The sequence below is a fragment of the Pseudophryne corroboree genome, chromosome 12 (assembly GCF_028390025.1).
Source record: "Pseudophryne corroboree isolate aPseCor3 chromosome 12, aPseCor3.hap2, whole genome shotgun sequence".
NCBI classification, from domain to species: Eukaryota; Metazoa; Chordata; class Amphibia; order Anura; family Myobatrachidae; genus Pseudophryne; species Pseudophryne corroboree.
The window spans coordinates 156,894,745-156,919,191 of NC_086455.1; the positions used below are offsets into that span (position 1 = coordinate 156,894,745).

A 24,447-nucleotide genomic window follows, 5' to 3' on the forward strand; every position below is an offset into this window, starting at 1 on the left:
AGAGAGAGACAGGAGATGGATATACCATGTGAGAGAGAGACTGGAGATGGGTACACCATGTGAGAGAGAGACTGGAGATGGATATACCATGTGAGAGAGAGACTGGAGATGGATATACCATGTGAGAGAGAGACAGGAGATGGGTATACCATGTGAGAGAGAGACTGGAGATGGATATACCATGTGAGAGAGAGACTGGAGATGGGTATACCATGTGAGAGAGAGACTGGAGATGGATATACCATGTGAGAGAGAGACTGGAGATGGATATACCATGTGAGAGAGAGACAGGAGATGGATATACCATGTGAGAGAGAGACTGGAGATGGGTATACCATGTGAGAGAGAGACAGGAGATGGGTACACCATGTGAGAGAGAGACAGGAGATGGGTACACCATGTGAGAGAGAGAGACAGGAGAGGGGTATACCATGTGAGAGAGAGACTAGAGATGGGTATACCATGTGAGAGAGAGACAGGAGATGGGTACACCATGTGAGAGAGAGACAGGAGATGGGTACACCATGTGAGAGAGAGAGACAGGAGATGGGTATACCATGTGAGAGAGAGACAAGAGATGGGTACACCATGTGAGAGAGAGACTAGAGATGGGTATACCATGTGAGAGAGAGACAGGAGATGGGTATACCATGTGAGAGAGAGAGAGACAGGAGATGGGTATACCATGTGAGAGAGAGACAGGAGATGGGTACACCATGTGAGAGAGAGACAGGAGATGGGTACACCCTGTGAGAGAGAGACAGGAGATGGGTATACCATGTGAGAGAGAGACAGGAGATGGGTATACCCTGTGAGAGAGAGACAGGAGATGGGTATACCATGTGAGAGAGAGACTGGAGATGGGTATACCATGTGAGAGAGAGACAGGAGATGGGTACACCATGTGAGAGAGAGACAGGAAATGGGTACACCATGTGAGAGAGAGAGACAGGAGAGGGGTATACCATGTGAGAGAGAGACTAGAGATGGGTATACCATGTGAGAGAGAGACAGGAGATGGGTACACCATGTGAGAGAGAGACAGGAGATGGGTACACCATGTGAGAGAGAGAGACAGGAGATGGGTATACCATGTGAGAGAGAGACAGGAGATGGGTACACCATGTGAGAGAGAGACAGGAGATGGGTACACCATGTGAGAGAGAGAGACAGGAGAGGGGTATACCATGTGAGAGAGAGACTAGAGATGGGTATACCATGTGAGAGAGAGACAGGAGATGGGTACACCATGTGAGAGAGAGACAGGATATGGGTACACCATGTGAGAGAGAGACAGGAGATGGGTATACCATGTGAGAGAGAGACAAGAGATGGGTACACCATGTGAGAGAGAGACTAGAGATGGGTATACCATGTGAGAGAGAGACAGGAGATGGGTATACCATGTGAGAGAGAGAGACAGGAGATGGGTATACCATGTGAGAGAGAGACAGGAGATGGGTACACCATGTGAGAGAGAGACAGGAGATGGGTACACCCTGTGAGAGAGAGACAGGAGATGGGTATACCATGTGAGAGAGAGACAGGAGATGGGTATACCCTGTGAGAGAGAGACAGGAGATGGGTATACCATGTGAGAGAGAGACTGGAGATGGGTATACCATGTGAGAGAGAGACAAGAGATGGGTACACCATGTGAGAGAGAGACTAGAGATGGGTATACCATGTGAGAGAGAGACAGGAGATGGGTATACCATGTGAGAGAGACAGGAGATGGGTATACCATGTGAGAGAGAGAGACAGGAGATGGGTATACCATGTGAGAGAGAGACTAGAGATGGGTATACCATGTGAGAGAGAGAGACAAGAGATGGGTACACCATGTGAGAGAGAGACTAGAGATGGGTATACCATGTGAGAGAGAGACAGGAGATGGGTATACCATGTGAGAGAGACAGGAGATGGGTATACCATGTGAGAGAGAGAGACAGGAGATGGGTATACCATGTGAGAGAGAGACTAGAGATGGGTATACCATGTGAGAGAGAGACAGGAGATGGGTATACCATGTGAGAGAGAGACTGGAGATGGGTATACCATGTGAGAGAGAGACAGGAGATGGGTATACCATGTGAGAGAGAGAGACAGGAGATGGGTATACCATGTGAGAGAGAGACAGGAGATGGGTACACCATGTGAGAGAGAGACAGGAGATGGGTACACCCTGTGATAGAGAGACAGGAGATGGATATACCATGTGAGAGAGAGACAGGAGATGGGTATACCATGTGAGAGAGAGACGAGATGGGTACACCATGTGAGAGAGAGACTAGAGATGGGTATACCATGTGAGAGAGACAGGAGATGGGTACACCATGTGAGAGAGAGACAGGAGATGGGTATACCATGTGAGAGAGACAGGAGATGGGTATACCATGTGAGAGAGAGACTGGAGATGGATACAGCGTGAGAGAGAGACTGGAGATGGATACATCATGTGAGAGAGAGACAGGAGATGGATACAGCGTGAGAGAGAGACTGGAGAGGGGTACACCATGTGAGAGAGAGACAGGAGAGGGGTACAATGGGGCCTATTTATAAAGAATTGCATATGCAATACTATCTTTGTGCGATATTAGCACCCAGAATATGCGATTCTTATAGCGGGATGCACCATTTAGCACCCGCAGGAACACGTTCCTGCAATGTACTGTGAGTGCTGCCGGGGGTCCTCCGTGGTTCCGCTGACCGCACATGTGTAGCTATCATTGCCTGGGAGTGTTCTGTGGAAACTCTCTCATGGCTACCTATGGGAAGTTTTGCCCATAGGCTACAAAGGCCTATCACCATCTTTAGATGACGGTAGCTGTGGGGGCAAAGCTCAGGAATGCTTTGCATTCTGGAAATTGGTAAATCTGGCAGCATCGCATCCACTATAGAGACCTATCGGGGATGCTGCTGCCGGCGGGAATTTAGGGATCAGCAGTTACAGTATCTGCAAAATCTGCTACGGTCCCTCAGTGATAGATTTGGGGGATACTAAATATTTGTAATAACCTCCGAAAATGGGTGTTTTCGGGGTTAAGCCACAAATCTTCAATGATAAATGCGCCCCTGTAGAAGAGAGTGTCTGGAGATGGGCACGTTCGGGAAACTGAAAACCCAAGCCTGTGCGCATATCTCCAGAGACTGCACCGGCAATATTTGTTTTGTCAGTTGCGTCAATTAGGTTTTTATTTATCACCGTAAAATAGCGTCAGTCTGATCACCAGAGTAAGAGGAGGAAGGCGGCTCACGCATGTGCGTATTGGCAGCTGACCAGCCTGGCGAGCAGTAATGGCGTGTTGTTGGGGAACTGACCGTTACACAGCTGCTCTGGTATCTTAAAATGCATTTTCTTTCGCAACAGTGAGCAGCCATAGAAAAACGATTATTATTATTTTATTTGAGGGGTCTTGAAAAATAAATTTCCAGTTCTTTGCTGCCCTACTGTATGTACACTGCATATACACACACTCTGTCACACCACTCACTAACTGACCTGTACTCACTGTCACACCACTCACTGTCTGACCTGTACTCACTGTTACACCACTCACTATCTGACCTGTACTCACTGTCACACCACTCACTAACTGACCTGTACACACTGCACAACACTCACTAACTGAGCTGTACTCACTGCACAACACTCACTAACTGAGCTGTACTCACTGCACAACACTCACTAACTGACCTGTACTCACTGTCACACCACTCACTAACTGACCTGTACTCACTGTCACACCACTCACTAACTGACCTGTACTCACTGTCACACCACTCACTAACTGATCTGTACTCACTGTCACACCACTCACTATCTGACCTGTACTCACTGCACAACACTCAATAACTGACCTGTACTCACTGCACAACACTCACTAACTGACCTGTACTCACTGCACAACACTCACTAACTGACCTGTACTCACTGTCACACCACTCACTATCTGACCTGTACTCACTGCACAACACTCACTAACTGACCTGTACTCACTGCACAACACTCACTAACTGACCTGTACTCACTGTCACACCACTCACTATCTGACCTGTACTCACTGTCACACCACTCACTATCTGACCTGTACTCACTGTCACACCACTCACTATCTGACCTGTACTCACTGTCACATCACTCACTATCTGACCTGTACTCACTGTCACACCACTCACTATCTGACCTGTACTCACTGTCACACCACTCACTAACTGACCTGTACTCACTGTCACACCACTCACTATCTGACCTGTACTCACTGTCACACCACTCATTAACTGAGCTGTACTCACTGCACAACACTCATTAACTGACCTGTACTCACTGTCACACCACTCACTATCTGACCTGTACTCACTGCACAACACTCACTAACTGACCTGTACTCACTGTCACACCACTCACTATCTGACCTGTACTCACTGCACAACACTCACTAACTGACCTGTACTCACTGCACAACACTCACTAACTGAGCTGTACTCACAGCACAACACTCACTAACTGACCTGTACTCACTGTCACACCACTCACTAACTGACCTGTACTCACTGTCACACCACTCACTATCTGACCTGTACTCACTGTCACACCACTCATTAACTGAGCTGTACTCACTGCACAACACTCATTAACTGACCTGTACTCACTGTCACACCACTCACTATCTGACCTGTACTCACTGCACAACACTCACTAACTGACCTGTACTCACTGTCACACCACTCACTATCTGACCTGTACTCACTGCACAACACTCACTAACTGAGCTGTACTCACAGCACAACACTCACTAACTGAGCTGTACTCACAGCACAACACTCACTAACTGACCTGTACTCACTGTCACACCACTCACTATCTGACCTGTACTCACTGCACAACACTCATTAACTGACCTGTACTCACTGCACAACACTCACTAACTGACCTGTACTCACTGCACAACACTCACTAACTGACCTGTACTCACTGTCACACCACTCACTAACTGACCTGTACTCACTGTCACATCACTCACTAACTGACCTGTACTCACTGTCACACCACTAACTATCTGACCTGTACTCACTGCACAACACTCACTAACTGACCTGTACTCACTGTCACACCACTCACTAACTGACCTGTACTCACTGCACACCACTCACTAACTGACCTGTACTCACTGCACAACACTCACTAACTGACCTGTACTCACTGCACAACACTCACTAACTGACCTGTACTCACTGTCACACCACTCACTATCTGACCTGTACTCACTGTCACACCACTCACTATCTGACCTGTACTCACTGTCACACCACTCACTAACTGACCTGTACTCACTGCACACCACTCACTAACTGACCTGTACTCACTGTCACAACACTCACTAACTGACCTGTACTCACTGCACAACACTCACTAACTAACCTGTACTCACTATCACACCACTCACTAACTGACCTGTATTCACTGCACAACACTCACTAACTGACCTGTACTCACTGTCACACCACTCACTAACTGACCTGTACTCACTGTCACGCCACTCACTAACTGACCTGTACTCACTGTCACACCACTGACTATCTGACCTGTACTCACTGTCACACCACTCACTAACTGACCTGTACTCACTGTAACACCACTGACTATCTGACCTGTACTCACTGCACAACACTCACTAACTGAGCTGTACTCACTGCACAACACTCACTAACTGACCTGTACTCACTGTCACACCACTCACTATCTGACCTGTACTCACTGCACAACACTCACTAACTGACCTGTACTCACTATCACAACTCTCAATAACTGACCTGTACTCACTGTAACACCACTCACTAACTGACCTGTACTCACTATCACAACTCTCACTAACTGACCTGTACTCACTGTAACACCACTCACTAACTGACCTGTACTCACTGCACAACACTCACTAACTGACCTGTACTCACTGTCACATCACTCACTAACTGACCTGTACTCACTGCACAACACTCACTAACTGACCTGTACTCACTATCACAACTCTCAATAACTGACCTGTACTCACTGTAACACCACTCACTAACTGACCTGTACTCACTGTCACACCACTCACTATCTGACCTGTACTCACTGTCACCACTCACTATCTGACCTGTACTCACTGTACAACACTCACTGACTGAGCTGTACTCACTGCACACCACTCACTATGCGACCTGTACTCACTGTCACACCGCTCACTAACTGACCTGTACTCACTGTCACACACTGAAACTCACTATGCGACCTGTACTTACTGTCACAACACTCTCACGCACTATCTGAGATGTACTCACTGTCACATTCTGAAGTTTTATGTCGGATGTCTTATGTTTCCCTCAGTATCTGGGACCCCCAGGCCGTCCCTCGCTTCTCTAAGGCCACCCAGTGACCGTGACGCTGGTCCCCACACAGCTATAAACTAGTCTGAGTGTAGGTAATTGCTGTGGATGTGTAATCAATGCTTCAGACGGTCCCCCGGGGGCCCACGGTATCACCTGGCTGTGATTAAAGAGGCAATGTTGTAACACTTAATTTCCAGTGCAGACACAATATGTGGAATGAGCACAAACTCTGGCTCTATTGTCCTCCTCTGTTAACCCTCTTACTGCCAGTCTGGTTCCTTCATTCAGTGTTGCAGGTGCATTTCTGATCCCCTCTGTCTGTGCGCCGTCGTTTTAGGGTTGTGGAGTCTAATTGTGCTTTTAGAATGGAAAGGGTTAATGATGCATTTGAGGAGTAGGTCATTAGCCGTGGGCTACGTGATGGAGTCGCATCTATTGCCTGGTCTATGGTGAGGGCTGATGTTAATGGGGACTGACAGTTCTCGTACAGGGGCAGTGCATGATGGGAAACTCACCTCACTGTTGCCCGCCAGCACCCATTATTCTGGCCGTAATATGTCCGCCCAATAGCGTACTCTGTATTTTCTGTTATTACCATAATGACCCAGGACTACACGCTACTGTTCCTATAATGACTGAGCAAGTACACCAAGCACCCAGTACTACACTCTTTGCTGTTCCTATAATGACTGAGCAAGTACACCAAGCACCCAGTACTACACTCTCTGCTGTTCCTATAATGACTGAGCAAGTACACCAAGCACCCAGTACTACACTCTCTGCTGTTCCTATAATGACTGAGCAAGTACACCAAGTGCCCAGTACTACACACTCTGCTGTTCCTATAATGACTGAGCAAGTACACCAAGCGCCCAGTACTACACACTCTGCTGTTCCTATAATGACTGAGCAAGTTTATAAAACGCCCAGTACTACACTCTCTGCTGTTCCCATAATGACTGAGCAAGTACACCAAGTGCCCAGTACTACACTCTCTGCTGTTCCCATAATGACTGAGCAAGTACACCAAGCGTCCAGTACTACACACTCTGCTGTTCCTATAATGACTGAGCAAGTACACCAAGCGCCCAGTACTATACACTCTGCTGTTCCTATAATGACTGAGCAAGTACACCAAGCACCCAGTACTACACACTCTGCTGTTCCTATAATGACTGAGCAAGTACACCAAGCACCCAGTACTACACTCTCTGCTGTTCCTATAATGACTGAGCAAGTTTATAAAACGCCCAGTACTACACTCTCTGCTGTTACCATAATGACTGAGCAAGTACACCAAGCGCCCAGTACTACACTCTCTGCTGTTCCCATAATGACTGAGCAAGTACACCAAGCGTCCAGTACTACACACTCTGCTGTTCCTATAATGACTGAGCAAGTACACCAAGCGCCCAGTACTATACACTCTGCTGTTCCCATAATGACTGAGCAAGTTCATCAAATGCCCAGTACTACACTCTCTGCTGTTCCCATAATGACTGAGCTAGTTCATCAAACGCCCAGTACTACACTCTCTGCTGTTCCCATAATGACTGAGCAAGTTCATCAATCGCCCAGTACTACACTCTCTGCTGTTCCCATAATGACTGAGCAAGTTCATCAAACGCCCAGTACTACACACTCTGCTGTTCCCATAATGACTGAGCAAGTTCATCAAACGCCCAGTACTACACTCTCTGCTGTTCCCATAATGACTGAGCAAGTTCATCAAATGCCCAGTACTACACTCTCTGCTGTTCCCATAATGACTGAGCTAGTTCATCAAACGCCCAGTACTACACTCTCTGCTGTTCCCATAATGACTGAGCAAGTTCATCAATCGCCCAGTACTACACTCTCTGCTGTTCCCATAATGACTGAGCAAGTTCATCAAACGCCCAGTACTACACACTCTGCTGTTCCCATAATGACTGAGCAAGTTCATCAATCGCCCAGTACTACACTCTCTGCTGTTCCCATAATGACTGAGCAAGTTCATCAAACGCCCAGTACTATACACTCTGCTGTTCCCATAATGACTGAGCAAGTTCACCAAGCGCCCAGTACTACACTCTCTGCTGTTCCCTTAATGACTGAGCAAGTTAATCAAACGCCCAGTACTACACTCTCTGCTGTTCCCATGATGACTGAGCAAGTTCATCAAACGTCCAATACTACACTCTCTGCTGTTCCCATAATGACTGAGCAAGTTCATCAATCGCCCAATACTACACACTCTGCTGTTCCCATAATGACTGAGCAAGTTCATCAAACGCCCAGTACTATACACTCTGCTGTTCCCGTAATGACTGAGCAAGTTCATCAAACACCCAGTACTACACTCTCTGCTGTTCCCTTAATGACTGAGCAAGTTCACCAAGCGCCCAGTACTACACACTCTGCTGTTCCCATAATGACTGAGCAAGTTCATCAATTGCCCAGTACTACACTCTCTGCTGTTCCCATAATGACTGAGCAAGTTCATCAAACGCCCAGTACTACACACTCTGTGTTCCCATAATGACTGAGCAAGTTCATCAAACGCCCAGTACTACACTCTCTGCTGTTTCCATAATGACTGAGCTAGTTCATCAAACGCCCAGTACTACACACTCTGCTGTTCCCATAATGACTGAGCAAGTTCGTCAAACGCCCAGTACTACACTCTCTGCTGTTCCCATAATGACTGAGCAAGTTCATCAAACACCCAGTACTACACACTCTGCTGTTCCCATGATGACTGAGCAAGTTCATCAAACGTCCAATACTACACTCTCTGCTGTTCCCATAATGACTGAGCAAGTTCATCAAACGCCCAGTACTACACACTCTGTGTTCCCATAATGACTGAGCAAGTTCATCAAACGCCCAGTACTACACTCTCTGCTGTTCCCATAATGACTGAGCTAGTTCATCAAACGCCCAGTACTACACACTCTGCTGTTCCCATAATGACTGAGCAAGTTCATCAAACGCCCAGTACTATACACTCTGCTGTTCCCATAATGACTGAGCAAGTTCATCAAACGCCCAGTACTACACACTCTGCTGTTCCCTTAATGACTGAGCAAGTTCACCAAGCGCCCAGTACTACACTCTCTGCTGTTCCCTTAATGACTGAGCAAGTTCATCAAACGCCCAGTACTACACACTCTGCTGTTCCCATAATGACTGAGCAAGTTCATCATACGCCCAGTACTACACACTCTGCTGTTCCCATGATGACTGAGCAAGTTCATCAAACACCCAGTACTACACTCTCTGCTGTTCCCATAATGACTGAGCAAGTTCATCAATCGCCCAGTACTACACTCTCTGCTGTTCCCATAATGACTGAGCAAGTTCATCAAACGCCCAGTACTACACTCTCTGCTGTTCCCTTAATGACTGAGCAAGTTCATCAAACGCCCAGTACTACACACTCTGCTGTTCCCGTAATGACTGAGCAAGTTCACCAAGCGCCCAGTACTACACTCTCTGTGTTCCCATAATGACTGAGCAAGTTCATCAATCGCCCAGTACTACACACTCTGCTGTTCCCATAATGACTGAGCAAGTTCATCAATCGCCCAGTACTACACTCTCTGCTGTTCCCATAATGACTGAGCTAGTTCATCAATCGCCCAGTACTACACTCTCTGCTGTTCCCATAATGACTGAGCTAGTTCATCAATCGCCCAGTACTACACTCTCTGCTGTTCCCATAATGACTGAGCAAGTTCATCATACGCCCAGTACTACACTCTGCTGTTCCCATAATGACTGAGCTAGTTCATCAATCGCCCAGTACTACACTCTCTGCTGTTCCCATAATGACTGAGCAAGTTCATCATACGCCCAGTACTACACTCTCTGCTGTTCCCATAATGACTGAGCTAGTTCATCAATCGCCCAGTACTACACTCTCTGCTGTTCCCTTAATGACTGAGCAAGTTCATCAATCGCCCAGTACTACACTCTCTGCTGTTCCCATAATGACTGAGCTAGTTCATCAATCGCCCAGTACTACACTCTCTGCTGTTCCCATAATGACTGAGCAAGTTCATCATACGCCCAGTACTACACTCTCTGCTGTTCCCATAATGACTGAGCAAGTTCATCATACGCCCAGTACTACACACTCTGCTGTTCCCATAATGACTGAGCTAGTTCATCAATCGCCCAGTACTACACTCTCTGCTGTTCCCATAATGACTGAGCAAGTTCATCATACGCCCAGTACTACACTCTCTGCTGTTCCCATAATGACTGAGCTAGTTCATCAATCGCCCAGTACTACACTCTCTGCTGTTCCCTTAATGACTGAGCAAGTTCATCAATCGCCCAGTACTACACTCTCTGCTGTTCCCATAATGACTGAGCAAGTTCATCAAACGCCCAGTACTACACACTCTGCTGTTCCCATAATGACTGAGCAAGTACACCAAGCGCCCAGTACTACACTCTCTGCTGTTCCCTTAATGACTGAGCAAGTTCATCAAACGCCCAGTACTACACTCTCTGCTGTTCCCTTAATGACTGAGCAAGTTCATCATACGCCCAGTACTACACACTCTGCTGTTCCCATAATGACTGAGCAAGTTCATCAAACGCCCAGTACTACACTCTGCTGTTCCCATAATGACTGAGCAAGTACACCAAGCGCCCAGTACTACACTCTCTGCTGTTCCCATAATGACTGAGCTAGTTCATCAAACGCCCAGTACTACACACTCTGCTGTTCCCTTAATGACTGAGCAAGTACACCAAGCGCCCAGTACTACACTCTCTGCTGTTCCCATAATGACTGAGCTAGTTCATCAATCGCCCAGTACTACACTCTCTGCTGTTCCCTTAATGACTGAGCAAGTTCACCAAGCGCCCAGTACTACACTCTCTGCTGTTCCCTTAATGACTGAGCAAGTACACCAAGCGCCCAGTACTACACTCTCTGCTGTTCCCTTAATGACTGAGCAAGTTCATCAATCGCCCAGTACTACACTCTCTGCTGTTCCCATAATGACTGAGCTAGTTCATCAATCGCCCAGTACTACATTCTCTGCTGTTCCCATAATGACTGAGCAAGTTCATCAATCGCCCAGTACTACATTCTCTGCTGTTCCCATTTTGACTGAGCAAGTTCATCAAACGCCCAGTACTACACTCTCTGCTGTTCCCATAATGAGGAATGCAAGGTTTACAGTAACTAGATCGACCACTATTGGTCGACAGTAACTAAGTTGACAGGTCAAAAGGTCGACATGAGTTTTTTTTATTGGGGGGTTTTATGTCGTTTTCACCTTACAGTGACCCGGAACCCCAATTAGTGTACTGTGTTCCCTCGCAGGGCTCGCTTCGCTCGTCCTGCTTCAGGCAAGGTGCCTCACTCCGCTACCGCTGCGCTCAGCAAAGGTTACTATTCCCAATCGTAGTCCGCGAGGATCGTTAAGTATGAAAAAGGTCAAAAAAAAGAAAAAAAAATTGTTAAAACTCATGTCGACATTTTGACCTGTCGACCTAGAGCATGTCGACCTAGAGACCCTGTCTACCTAGTTACTGTTGACCAATAGTGATCGTCCTAGTTACTGTCGACCTACAGACCGTATCCCCATCAAACGCCCAGTACTACACACTCTGCTAACTATTAAACGTGCTTGACTCATTATCGGCATTGCAGCCTACTCTCTGTTTTTGGAAGATACTTCTGCAGCTAGAACAGCGACGAGGTAATACTGAAGAGCTGCAGTGCCACAAATGTATCTGCCCATCCTCTTCCTTCATAAAATAAGCATTGTGCTATCTACAGTACATCAGGTTCTGAGTGTAGGTGTGAGTATAACGTGGTGAGGTTCCGGGGACCTCTCCAGGCTTTATACATTAGTGTAAATTCTGCTGCAGACACAGGCTCTCATTTCGAGTTGTTCACTCGCTAGCTGCTTTTAGCAGCATTGCACACGCTAGGCCGCCGTCCTCTGGGAGTGTATCTTAGCTTAGCAGAATAGCGAACGAAAGATTAGCAGAATTGCTAATAAATAATTCCTTGCAGTTTCTGAGTAGCTCCAGACCTACTCACAGATTGCGATCAGCTCAGTCCGTTTAGTTCCTGGTTTGACGTCACAAACACGCCCTGCGTTCGTCCAGCCACTCCCCCGTTTCTCCAGAAACTCCCGCGTTTTTCCCTGACACGCCTGCGTTTTTTTAGCACACTCCGGGAAAACGCTCAGTTACCACCCAGAAACGCCCCTTTCCTGTCAATCATTCACCGATCAGCAGTGCAACTGAAAAGCGCAGCAGAATCCACAGCAAAACTGCTAAGTTTTTTGTTAAATAACTAAGCGCATGCGCCGTGCGTGCCTTGCACATGCGCAATTAGCAACAAATCGCAGCATAGCGAAAATCGTCAACGAGCGAACAACTCGGAATGACCCCCATAGGCGTTCCGGTCTCTGGAATACCACGGTACAGTATGGGTGCAGGCTAGAAGCACAGGAGATTTAGAAGGAACTAGTTTGAGGTTCTTTAAGGGGGTAATAGGGGCATACAAACTTGGACCACCACAGAGTCTATCCACGAATGAACTGTTGGCACGTGGACCAGCTCTATCTGAGGGGATTTTGGAAACAGCCCATTTATAATGGCAGAAGATATAAAGATAGAGGAGGACATTAATTTTCTGTGAGCTTGCTAGCTTTAGCACAAGTCGCTCATCGTGTGAATGAGCAGTGGTGTGGGTCGTACTTGTTTCTTGGGCTCGTATGATCAGGTGGGCCAGTCCGGCCCACTTACTACGCATTGATGTTGGCCGCAGAAGTGGATGTAGTGTGAGAGGATTTGTGTATATCTCGAGGATACGTTTGCAGCTAGGTAACAGGACACGGCTGCTCCGAGCAGGTCTATGAATGATGTGTCGTGTTACGCTGTGTCGGATCAGCTTCCATCCGCTTTGACCACACAATAGCGGAGTGTGCTCGGGTTACAGCTGTGTTACGCTTCATACAGGCCGGGGACATGTCATACCTGTATATGTTGGTAGCTGAGTACCTCTGTGGTGTACTCCATTTCCTACGTAGCTCCGGTCTCTCAAGCTATGAATCACCAGTACATTTACTAACAGCGTACAAGTTCAGATGAGAGGACATCTGTAATATACTGCAAGTACTGCTGCAGCGCCTCTTGCCGTCAGGGTCGGACTGGCCCACAGGGGTACAGGGGAAACCACCGGTGGGCCCCACTGCCTGGGGGCCCTCCTCCTCCTCTAGTGATCAGGTTCTAGACTGTGCACATGAATTATACATTATACATATGTTACCTTATACTGCACAGGACTATGATGTATTCTCTACACTGCATTGCCAATATTTATCTGGTACATTATCATGCACGCACTAGCAGTATTTCTCTATCGTCCTAGTGGATGCTGGGGTTCCTGAAAGGACCATGGGGGAATAGCGGCTCCGCAGGAGACAGGGCACAAAAAGTAAAGCTTTAGGATCAGGTGGTGTGCACTGGCTCCTCCCCCTATGACCCTCCTCCAAGCCAGTTAGATTTTTGTGCCCGGCCGAGAAGGGTGCAATCTAGGTGGCTCTCATAAAGAGCTGCTTAGAGAAAGTTTAGCTTAGGTTTTTTATTTTACAGTGAGTCCTGCTGGCAACAGGATCACTGCAACGAGGGACTTAGGGGAGAAGAAGTGAACTCACCTGCGTGCAGGATGGATTGGCTTCTTGGCTACTGGACATCAGCTCCAGAGGGACGATCACAGGTACAGCCTGGATGGTCACCGGAGCCTTGCCGCCGGCCCCCTTGCAGATGCTGAAGTAAGAAGAGGTCCAGAATCGGCGGCAGAAGACTCCTCAGTCTTCTTAAGGTAGCGCACAGCACTGCAGCTGTGCGCCATTTTCCTCTCAGCACACTTCACACGGCAGTCACTGAGGGTGCAGGGCGCTGGGAGGGGGGCGCCCTGGGAGGCAAATGAATACCTATTTTGGCTAAAAATACCTCACATATAGCCTCCGGAGGCTATATGGAGATATTTAACCCCTGCCAGAATCCGTTAAGAGCGGGAGACGAGGCCGCCGAAAAAGGGGCGGGGCCTATCTCCTCAGCACACAGCGCCATTTTCCCTCACAGAAAGGCTGGAGGGAAGGCTCCCAGGCTCTCCCCTGCACTGCACTACAGAAACAGGGTTAAAACAGAGAGGGGGGGCACTAATTTGGCGATATACTTATATATAAAAAGATGCTATAAGGGAAAACACTTATATAAGGTTGTCCCTATATAATTATAGCGTTTTTGGTGTGTGCTGGCAAACTCTCCCTCTGTCTCTCCAAAGGGCTAGTGGGTCCTGTCCTCTATCAGAGCATTCCCTGTGTGTGTGCTGTGTGTCGGTACGTGTGTGTCGACAGGTAGGAGGACGATGTTGGTGAGGAGGCGGAGCAATTGCCTGTAATGGTGATGTCACTCTCTAGGGAGTCGACACCGGAATGGATGGCTTATTTAGGAAATTACGTGATAATGTCAACACGCTGCAAGGTCGGTTGACGACATGAGACGGCCGACAAACAATTAGTAAGGTCCAGACGTCTCAAAAACACCGTCAGGGGTTTTAAAACGCCCGTTTACTTTAGTCGGTCGACACAGACACAGACAGGGACACTGAATCCAGTGTCGACGGTGAATAAACAAACGTATTCCTTATTAGGGCCACACGTTAAAGGCAATGAAGGAGGTGTTACGTATTTCTGATACTACAAGTACCACAAAAGAGGGTATTATGTGGGATGTGAAAAAACTACCATAGTTTTTCCTGAATCAGATAAATTAAATAAAGTGTGTGATGATGCGTGGGTTCCCCCCGATAGAAAATTATGGGCGGTATACCCTTTCCCGCCAGAAGTTAGGGCGCGTTGGGAAACACCTCTTAAGGTGGATAAGGCGCTCACACGCTTATCAAAACAAGTGGCGGTACCGTCTATAGATAGGGCCGTCCTCAAGGACCAGCTGACAAGGCTGGAAAATATAATAAAAAGTATATACACACATACTGGTGTTATACTGCGGCCAGCGATCGCCTCAGCCTGGATGTGCAGAGCTAGGGTGGCTTGGTCGGATTCCCTGACTAAAAATATTGATACCCTTGACAGGGACAGTATTTTATTGACTATAGAGCATTTAAAGGATGCATTTCTATATATGCGAGATGCACAGAGGGATATTTGCACTCTGGCATCATGAATAAATGCGATGTCCATAACTGCCAGAAGATGTTATGGACACGACAGTGGTCAGGTGATGCAGATTCCAAACGGCACAGTATGGCCGTATAAAGGAAGAGGAGTTATTTGGGGTCGGTCCATCGGACCTGGTGGTCACGGCAACTGCTGGAAAATCCACCGTTTTTTACCCTAAGTCACATCTCTGCAGAAAAAGACACCGTCTTTTCAGCCTCAGTCCTCTCGTCCCTATAAGATCATATCTGCCCAGGGATAGAGGAAAGGGAAGAAGACTGCAGCAGGCAGCCCATTCCCAGGAACAGAAGCGTTCCACCGCGTCTGACAAGTTCTCAGCATGGCGCTGAGACCGTACAGGAACCCTGGAGCCTACAAGTAGTATCCCGGGGGTACAGATGGGAATGTCGAGACGTTTCCCCTTCACAGGCTCCTGAAGTCTGCTTTACCAAGGTCTCCCTCCGACAAGGAGGTAGTATGGAAAAAAATTCACAAGCTGTATTCCCAGCAGGTGATAATTAAATTACCCCTCCTACTGCAGAAAAGGGGTATTATTCCACACTATATTGTGGTACTGAAGCCAGAAGGCTAGGTGAGACTTATTCTAAAAATATTTTTTTGAACACTTACAAAGGTTCAAATTAAGATGAAGTCACTCAGAGCAGTGATAACGAACCAGGAAGAAGGGGACTATATAGTGTCCCGGGACATCAGGGATGCTTACCTCTATGTCTCAAATTTGCCCTTCTCACTAAGGGTACCTCAGGTTCGTGGTGCAGAACTGTCACTATCAGTTTCAGACGCTGCCGTTTGGATTGTCCACGGCACCCCGGGGTCTTTACCAAGGTAATGGCCGAATTGATGATTCTTCTTCGAAGAAAAGGCGTCTTAATTATCCCTTACTTGGACGATCTCCTGATAGGGGCATAGTCCAGGGAACAGTTGGAGGTCGGAGTAGCACTATCTCGGATACTGCTACAATCAGCACGGGTGGATTCTAAATATTCCAAAATCGCAGCTGATCCCGACGACACGTCTGCTGTGCCTAGGGATGATTCTGGACACAGTCCAGAAAAAGGTGTTTCTCCCGGAAGAGAAAGCCAGGGAGTTATCCAAGCAAGTCAGGAACCTCCTAAAAATAGTGCATCATTGCACAAGGGTCCTGGTAAAAATGGTGGCTTCCTACGAAGCAATTCCATTCGGCAGATTTCACGTAAGAACTTTTCAGTGGGATCTGCTGGACAAATGGTCCGGATCGCATCTTCAGATGCATCAGCGGATAACCCAATATCCAAGGACAAGGGTGTCTCTCCTGTGGTGGTTATAGAGTGCTCATCTTCTAGAGGGCCGCAGATTCGGCATTCAGGATTGGATGCTGGTGACCACGGAGCCCAGCCCGAGAGGCTGGGGAGCAGTCACACAAGGGAAAAATTTCCAGGGAGTGTGATCAAGTATGGAGACTTTTCTCCACATAAATATACTGGAGCTAAGGGTAAATTTATAATGCTCTAAGCTTAGCAAGACCTCTGCTTCAAGGTCAGCCGGTATTGATCCAGTGGGAAAAACATCACGGCAGTCGCCCACGTAAACAGACAGGGCGACACAAGAAGCAGGAGGGCAATCGCAGAAACTGCAAGGACTTTTCGCTGGGCGGAAAATCATGTGATAACACTGTCAGCAGTGTTTCATCCCGGGAATGGAAACTGGGAAGCAGACTTCCTCAGCACGACCTCCACCCGGGAGAGTGGAAACTTCATTGAGAAGTTTTTTTCCACATGATTGTAAACCGTTGGGAAATACCAAAGGTGGACATGATGGCGTCCCGTCTGAACAAAAAACGGGACAGGTATTGCGCCAGGTCAAGAGACCCTCAGGCAATAGATGTGGACGTTCTGGTAACACCGTGGGTGTACCAGTCGGTGTATGTGTTCCCTCCTCTGCTTCTCATACCTAAGGTGCTGAGAATTATAAGACGTAGAGGAGTAAGAACTATACTCATGGCTCCGGATTGGCCAAGAAGGACTTGGTACCCGGAACTTCAAGAGATGCTTACAGAGGTCTTATGGCCTCTGCCGCTAAGAAGGGACTTGCTTCAGCAAGTACCATGTCTGTTCCAAGACTTACCGCAGCTGCGTTTGTCGGCATGGCGATGGAAAGCCGGATCCTAAGGGAAAAAGGCATTCCGGAAGAGGTCATTCCTACCCTGGTCAAAGCCAGAAAGGAGGTGACCGCACAACATTATCACCACGTGTGGCGAAAATATGTTGCGTGGTGTGAGGCCAGGAAGGCCCCACAAAGAAATTTCAACTCGGTCGTTTCCTGCATTTCCTGCAAACAGGAGTGTCTATGGGCCTCAAATTGGGGTCCATTAAGGTTCAAATTCGGCCCTGTAAATTTTCTTCCAGAAAGAATTGGCTTCAGTTCCTGAAGTCAAGAAGTTTGTCAAGGGAGTATTGCATATACAAACCCCTTTTTGTGCCTCCAGTGGCACTGTGGGATCTCAACGTAGTTTCTGGGATTCCTCAAATCACATTGGTTTAAAACCAGTCAAATAGGTGGATTTGAAGCATCTCACATAAAAAGTGACCATGCTCTTGGCCCTGGCCTGGACCAGGCGAGTGTCAAATTGGTGGTTTTTTCTCAAAAAAGCCCATATCTGTTTGTCCATTCGGACAGGGCAGAGCTGCGGACTCGTCCCCAGTTCTCTCCCTAAGGTGGTGTCAGTGTTTCACCTGAACCAGCTTATTGTGGTGCCTTGCACCTACTAGGGACTTGGAGGACTCCAAGTTGCTAGAAGTTGTCAGGGTCCTGAAAATATGTCCAGGACAGCTGGAGTCAGAAAATCTGACTCGCTGTTTATACTGTATGCACCCAACAAGTTGGGTGCGCCTGCTTCTAAGCAGTCGATGGCTCGTTGGATTTGTAACACAATTCAACTTGCACATTCTGAGGCAGGCCTGCCACAGTCTAAATCTGTTAAGGCCCATTCCACAAGGAAGGTGGGCTCATCTTGGGCGGCTGCCCGAGAGGTCTCGGCATTACAACTCTGCCGAGCAGCTACGTGGTCAGGGGAGAACACGTTTGTAAAATTCTACAAATTTGATACCCTGGCAAAAGAGGACCTGGAGTTCTCTCATTCGGTGCTGCAGAGTCATCCGCACTCTCCCGCCCGTTTGGGAGCTTTGGTATAATCCCCATGGTCCTTTCAGGAACCCCAGCATCCACTAGGACGATAGAGAAAATAAGAATTTACTTACCGATAATTCTATTTCTCGGAGTCCGTAGTGGATGCTGGGCGCCCATCCCAAGTGCGGATTATCTGCAATACTTGTACATAGTTACAAAAATCGGGTTATTATTGTTGTGAGCCATCTTTTCAGAGGCTCCGCTGTTATCATACTGTTAACTGGGTTTAGATCACAAGTTGTACGGTGTGATTGGTGTGGCTGGTATGAGTCTTACCCGGGATTCAAAATTCCTCCCTTATTGTGTACGCTCGTCCGGGCACAGTACCTAACTGGCTTGGAGGAGGGTCATAGGGGGAGGAGCCAGTGCACACCACCTGATCCTAAAGCTTTACTTTTTGTGCCCTGTCTCCTGCGGAGCCGCTATTCCCCCATGGTCCTTTCAGGAACCCCAGCATCCACTACGGACTCCGAGAAATAGAATTATCGGTAAGTAAATTCTTATTTTATATATTTGTCAAGGGGCCCAGCCCATGCACTCACTATTGGTTAGGCAATCCAATGTAGTGGCTGGCCACACCCCTTCTGGAGACTGACCACACCCCTAAACATGGGCCCCTACCACAGGATTCCCCGGTGGGCCCTCATGCACCAGTCCGACACTGCTTGCCGTAGTCACATCTCCGACTTTATGCTAATGCTAGAATCAGCCCTTTCCTAGGTGTACAGCCGGGCACCCGACTGGGACTAAGATGCCCACTTTGTGTGTTTACTAACGCCGTATGCATCGAGATTTAAGCAGAGGGCAGCTCTCCTGATAAGAACTGTATTTTGCAGTATGGAGACTTCCTGGATCCTAGTGCAAAACACCATTCTGGAGCTTGGTGGATTTGCGAAATGCGGCCAAATCTTTGCAATCTTCATTTTTAGAGATTTGACTGCAAAATGTTTATTACACCATCCCACCTATAAACTTGCTCTAAGTGGCCTGTATAATGATTGCGGGGGTGGGAGGGTTAGGGTTAGGCTTCGGGGGGGAGGATTAGGTTTAGGCTTCGTGGACGGGGGTTATGGTTTGTCACCATCGGGGAGGGTTACGGTTAGGTTGTGGTGGGGGAAGGAAGGGGGGGGGGGGTTAGGCTGTGAGAAAGGTGGGTTAGGGTTATGTGGGTTAGGAATAGCTTTGTAAATTAACCAGTGTCTGTATTTTAATCATTGGGATGCCGCTGTCAATATTGCATGTTTAATATGATTTAATGTGATCACCAATGGTAACCCTTTTACTGACGCCCAAAGAGATGCAGCTTGGAAATGTTACTTATAAGTGTGACAGCCGCCTTCCCCTCATTGTACAGAGTATAGTAATGAAGTGTCACCAACACTACCGATAATAGTATCTTCAGTCTTACCAATGAATGCATTTTCCCTGTATAATGTAATAAAAGCCAACATCTGTCATTTACCACTTTAAGGGGTCCAACACGGTTTGCAGTGATTATCGCTGCCTGCCGCAATGATACGATATGTGTCACCGCTGCAGTTTAATAAAACGGATCGCTCTCGCTTGAGGTGCGCTGTTATACCACAGCTCCGCAATATCGCTTTACCAGAAGTTTAATGATCAGGCATCAGGCTTCCTTCAAATTATTTCACAATAGTTCTTTATTCATTTAAAGAAGAAAAAAAATCTCTATTATTATACTGCCCAGATTTGTTCCTCCTTAATTTGTTTTGTCTTTAGTTATTCAGATGATTTTCTATGTTTTATTGGCACAGATCCTTATCCTATCTGGCTGTAACCTGAATGGTTTGGCCATGGTTCTTGGAAGATGGCTAAATCACATGCATAACGCCACCCGTATCTGGCGTTATGTGCTATACACAAACCACGATAAGATAAGTACTGTAAACCGCCTGTCACAGTGCGGCTTGCGAAGCCAAGGAAACTGCGTCTGGGACGCAGTCCTTGGCCACACCACTCCCAGAAATTAGGGGAAACGCCCCCGTTTCCATCCCCGCCAGCTGTACCCGGCCACCCCCCTCCCTCCAAATGCCTCTGCCTGTCAATCAGGGAGAGGCTTCGCATTATTACAATGCGATCGCAGGACCCTGTGCGTGCACAGTTTCCCGACCATCTGAAAACTGCTGGTTGGATCGCATAAGGCCCAGAGTCTAGAAAGATCACAGTACAACAGATTAGCTCTTTAATGTGTTCCCCTTCAGCTACCTATTAGGAATGTTGGGGTCTCTGTCCTTGTCCTGTTTCAGGACCTGGCTAGGCCAGTTATGTAGATCATGTTGGAACTCTCCATAGGTCTACTTGGAGAACTGAGATTATAGCATATTTACTGTAGGTGGAACATCCACAGTTGTGTTACTTTGTTAGGAAATGGAAGAAATATTACAATTTAAATATATCAGATTAAAGCCTTGTGACACAGTTCAAAACATACAGGTGGGGTAATTGGCTGTTGGCAAAATGGACCTTAGTGTGAGATTTTAGATACAATGTATACTGCATTCGGGCAGGATTGCTATGTATAATGAAACATTTTCTGTGTATATATGGTGGCGCTATAAAACAAATGACAATAAATAATTAAAACGACCATGTCCGAGAGAAGTTTAATTATTTTTTTTTCAATTGTAAAGGCTTCTGCAGTGATGGTTCCTTTTTATCTTCAAGCGGTATAAAATGTAACATAGGGCCTAATTCAGACCTGATCGCAACAGCAAACTTTTTCTCTAATGGGCAAAACCATGGTGGTAATTCTGAGTTGATCGCAGCAGCAAGTTTGTTAGCAATTGGGCAAAACCATGTGCACTGCAGGGGGTGCAGATATAACATGTGCAGAGAGAGTTAGATTTGGGTGGGTTATTTTGTTTCTGTGCAGGGTAAATACTGGCTGCTTTATTTTTACACTGCAATTTAGATTGAAGATTGAACACACCACACCCAAATCTAACTCTCTCTGCACGTGTTATATCTGCCTCCCCTGCAGTGCACATAGTTTTGCCCAATTGCTAACAAACTTGCTGCTGCGATCAACTCGGAATTAGGCCCCATGTGCACTGCAGGTGGAGCAGATGTAACATGTGCAGAGAGAATTAGATTTGGGTGGGGTGTGTTCAAACTGAAATCTAAATTGCAGTGTAAAAATAAAGCAGCCAGTATTTACCCTGCACAGAAACAAAATAACCCACCCAAATCGAACTCTCTCTGCACATGTTACAACTGCCCCACCTGCAGTGCTGCATATTTTTGCCCATTAGAGAAAGATTTTGCTTTTGCGATCAGGTCTAAATTTGGCCCTTAGAAACATAGAATGTGACGACAGATAAGAACCACTTGGCCCATCTAGTCTGCCCCTTTTTTAACAATATTGTTACCTCAAACCCTATTTGTTCCTTAGTACTTTGTAAGGATATCCTTATGTCTATCTCATGCATATTTAAATTGCTCTACCTTCTTAGCCTCTACCACCTCTGATGGGTGGCTATTCCAGTTGTCCACTACCCTTTCTGTGAAGTAATTTTTCCTCATATTTCCCCTGAAACCCCCCTTCCCCACCAGTCTCAGTCAGGCTTACCTACTTTGCTGCCTCCTCCTCCGGGAGGAGGCAGCGTTGTAGGTGAATGGGGGCATGGCCGGCAGCAGGACGGGTGGTTCGGGGGCGTGGCCGGCAGCAGGATGGGCGGTCCGGGGGCGTTGCATCAGGGTCGCGTCATCGTGACTCCACCCCCCGCTGTGCTGTGCCGAGAAACGAGGCGCTGCATAGCGGGGGCGGAGCTACGATGACGCGATTCAGCGCGAATCGCGTCATCTGACCCCCTCGGCCCGCCTACTTGTTCACTGCTGCGGGCGGCCGAGGGGGAAAGCGGGAGGCTTGCCCACCTTTCCGGGGGGCCGGGAGGGTCACCCGATTTTCGGGAGCCTCCCGGCCATTCCGGGAGGGTAGGCAAGTATGGTCTCAGTGCATGTCCTTGTGTTCTAATACTTCCCTTAATTTGAAGAATGTCTCCCTCCTGTACCTTGGTAAAACCTTTGATATATGTGAAAGTTTCTATCATGTCCCCCCTTTCCCTTCTCTGCTCCAAACTATACATGTTAACATTTTTTAGTCTTTCTGGGTATGTTGTGTGATGTAGGCCATGCATTATTTTAGTTGCCCTTCTTTGTACAGTCTCTAATGTATTAATATCCTTTTGAAGATATGGCCTCCAGAATTGAACACAGTATTCTAGATGAGGCCGTGCTAATGACCTACAGTATACAGCGGCATTATTACTTATTTTTTTCCTTTTTTTTCCTGCTGCTGATTCCTCTCCCAATGCACCAAGCATCTGACTAGCCTTCCTCATTGCTTTGTTACATTGCTTACCTGCCTTTATGTCACCTGAAATAGTGACTCCTAGATCCCTTTCCTCCTCAGTAGTTTCCAGTATAGTGCCATTAATAATATATTTAACCTTTGGGTTTTTTGAGACCCAAGTGCATGATTTTGCATTTATTGGACATTAAGCTGTAATTGTCACGCTCTTGACCATTCCTCTAGTGTACCTAGATCCTCAATCATTTGTTTTACCACTCCTGGTGTGTCTACCCTATTGCATACCTTTGTGTTATTTAAAAAAAAGCATACTTTCCCCTGTATACCATTTGCAATGTCCACATACTGTAGTAGGGCTTGGAATATTTAATTGGAATCATTGATGTTTTGGTTCCGATGGCTAATCCTGCAAAAGTGAAGATCCAATGTTTCCTCACCAACACAAGTTTCTTTTCAATGTTCTGCTGATGTATTGGGTGGGATCGGTATGAAAATACTGCGTCCGGGGTCCCGGCCATCAGTATACCCACAGCGGTATCCCGGCCATCGGTGTGCTGGCGAGCGTTAGCAGAGTCGCCACGCTGTGGGCACGGTGGCTCGCTGCGCTCTCCACAGGTTATATTCTCCCTCTGTGCATGCCGTGGACACCCATAGAGGGAGAAAAGCCTGTGGTGCCGGGATTTTGGCGGCAGTATTTCATTGGTAGTCCGGATTCTGGCGTCGGCATTGTGACGTTCCGGGATCCGGACTAGCGGTATTGTTACCGATTGCCTATTCGAGACTGTGTGGCTGGCAGTCTCGCTTGATTGGCTCCCATGCCTAAACCTATACTTACAGGAGGTATGTACACCTTCAGTTACATACCCCTGCATTTCAAACACACATTGCTCAGCATGCAATACCTGGAATTCACTCTCAACGCCATGTACTAAAGTCCGACAACTAACATGGAGCTATTTGATCCTATATAGGAAGCCTTGAAATTCTAACAATATGAAGTTAGTTCTAATTGTCATTTTAAGTCATTGCAGCTAAGTAGAGTTTTGCAGTGTGGCTACACATTACATAGATCTGCTTAGCTGCAATGGTTTAACTGACCATTACAACTAGCTTCATATACCTGTATTTAGAATTACTGAGCATCCTATGCAGATGCAAATAGTGGCATGTATTAGTTGTCTGACTGCGGTATGTGAGGTTGAGCATTCCAGTCCCCGTTTTTTGACAATGCTACTATTTTAAATCCAGGAAGAAGTAAACTGAATGGCAAGGTACACAATTACACTATCACTGATGACTCACAAGTTAGGTGTAGGAATATGGGGGGGTCATTCCGAGTTGATCGCTCGCTGCCGA

At 47.2% G+C, this 24,447-nt stretch overlaps 1 protein-coding gene across 1 annotated transcript in view; it reads left to right on the plus strand.

The window, feature by feature from the left end:
- The window catches only part of NRXN3 (neurexin 3), a 376,989-nt gene that overhangs the window by 25,253 nt on the left and 327,289 nt on the right, over positions 1–24,447 (plus strand). The gene's annotated exons all lie outside the window — the stretch shown is intronic.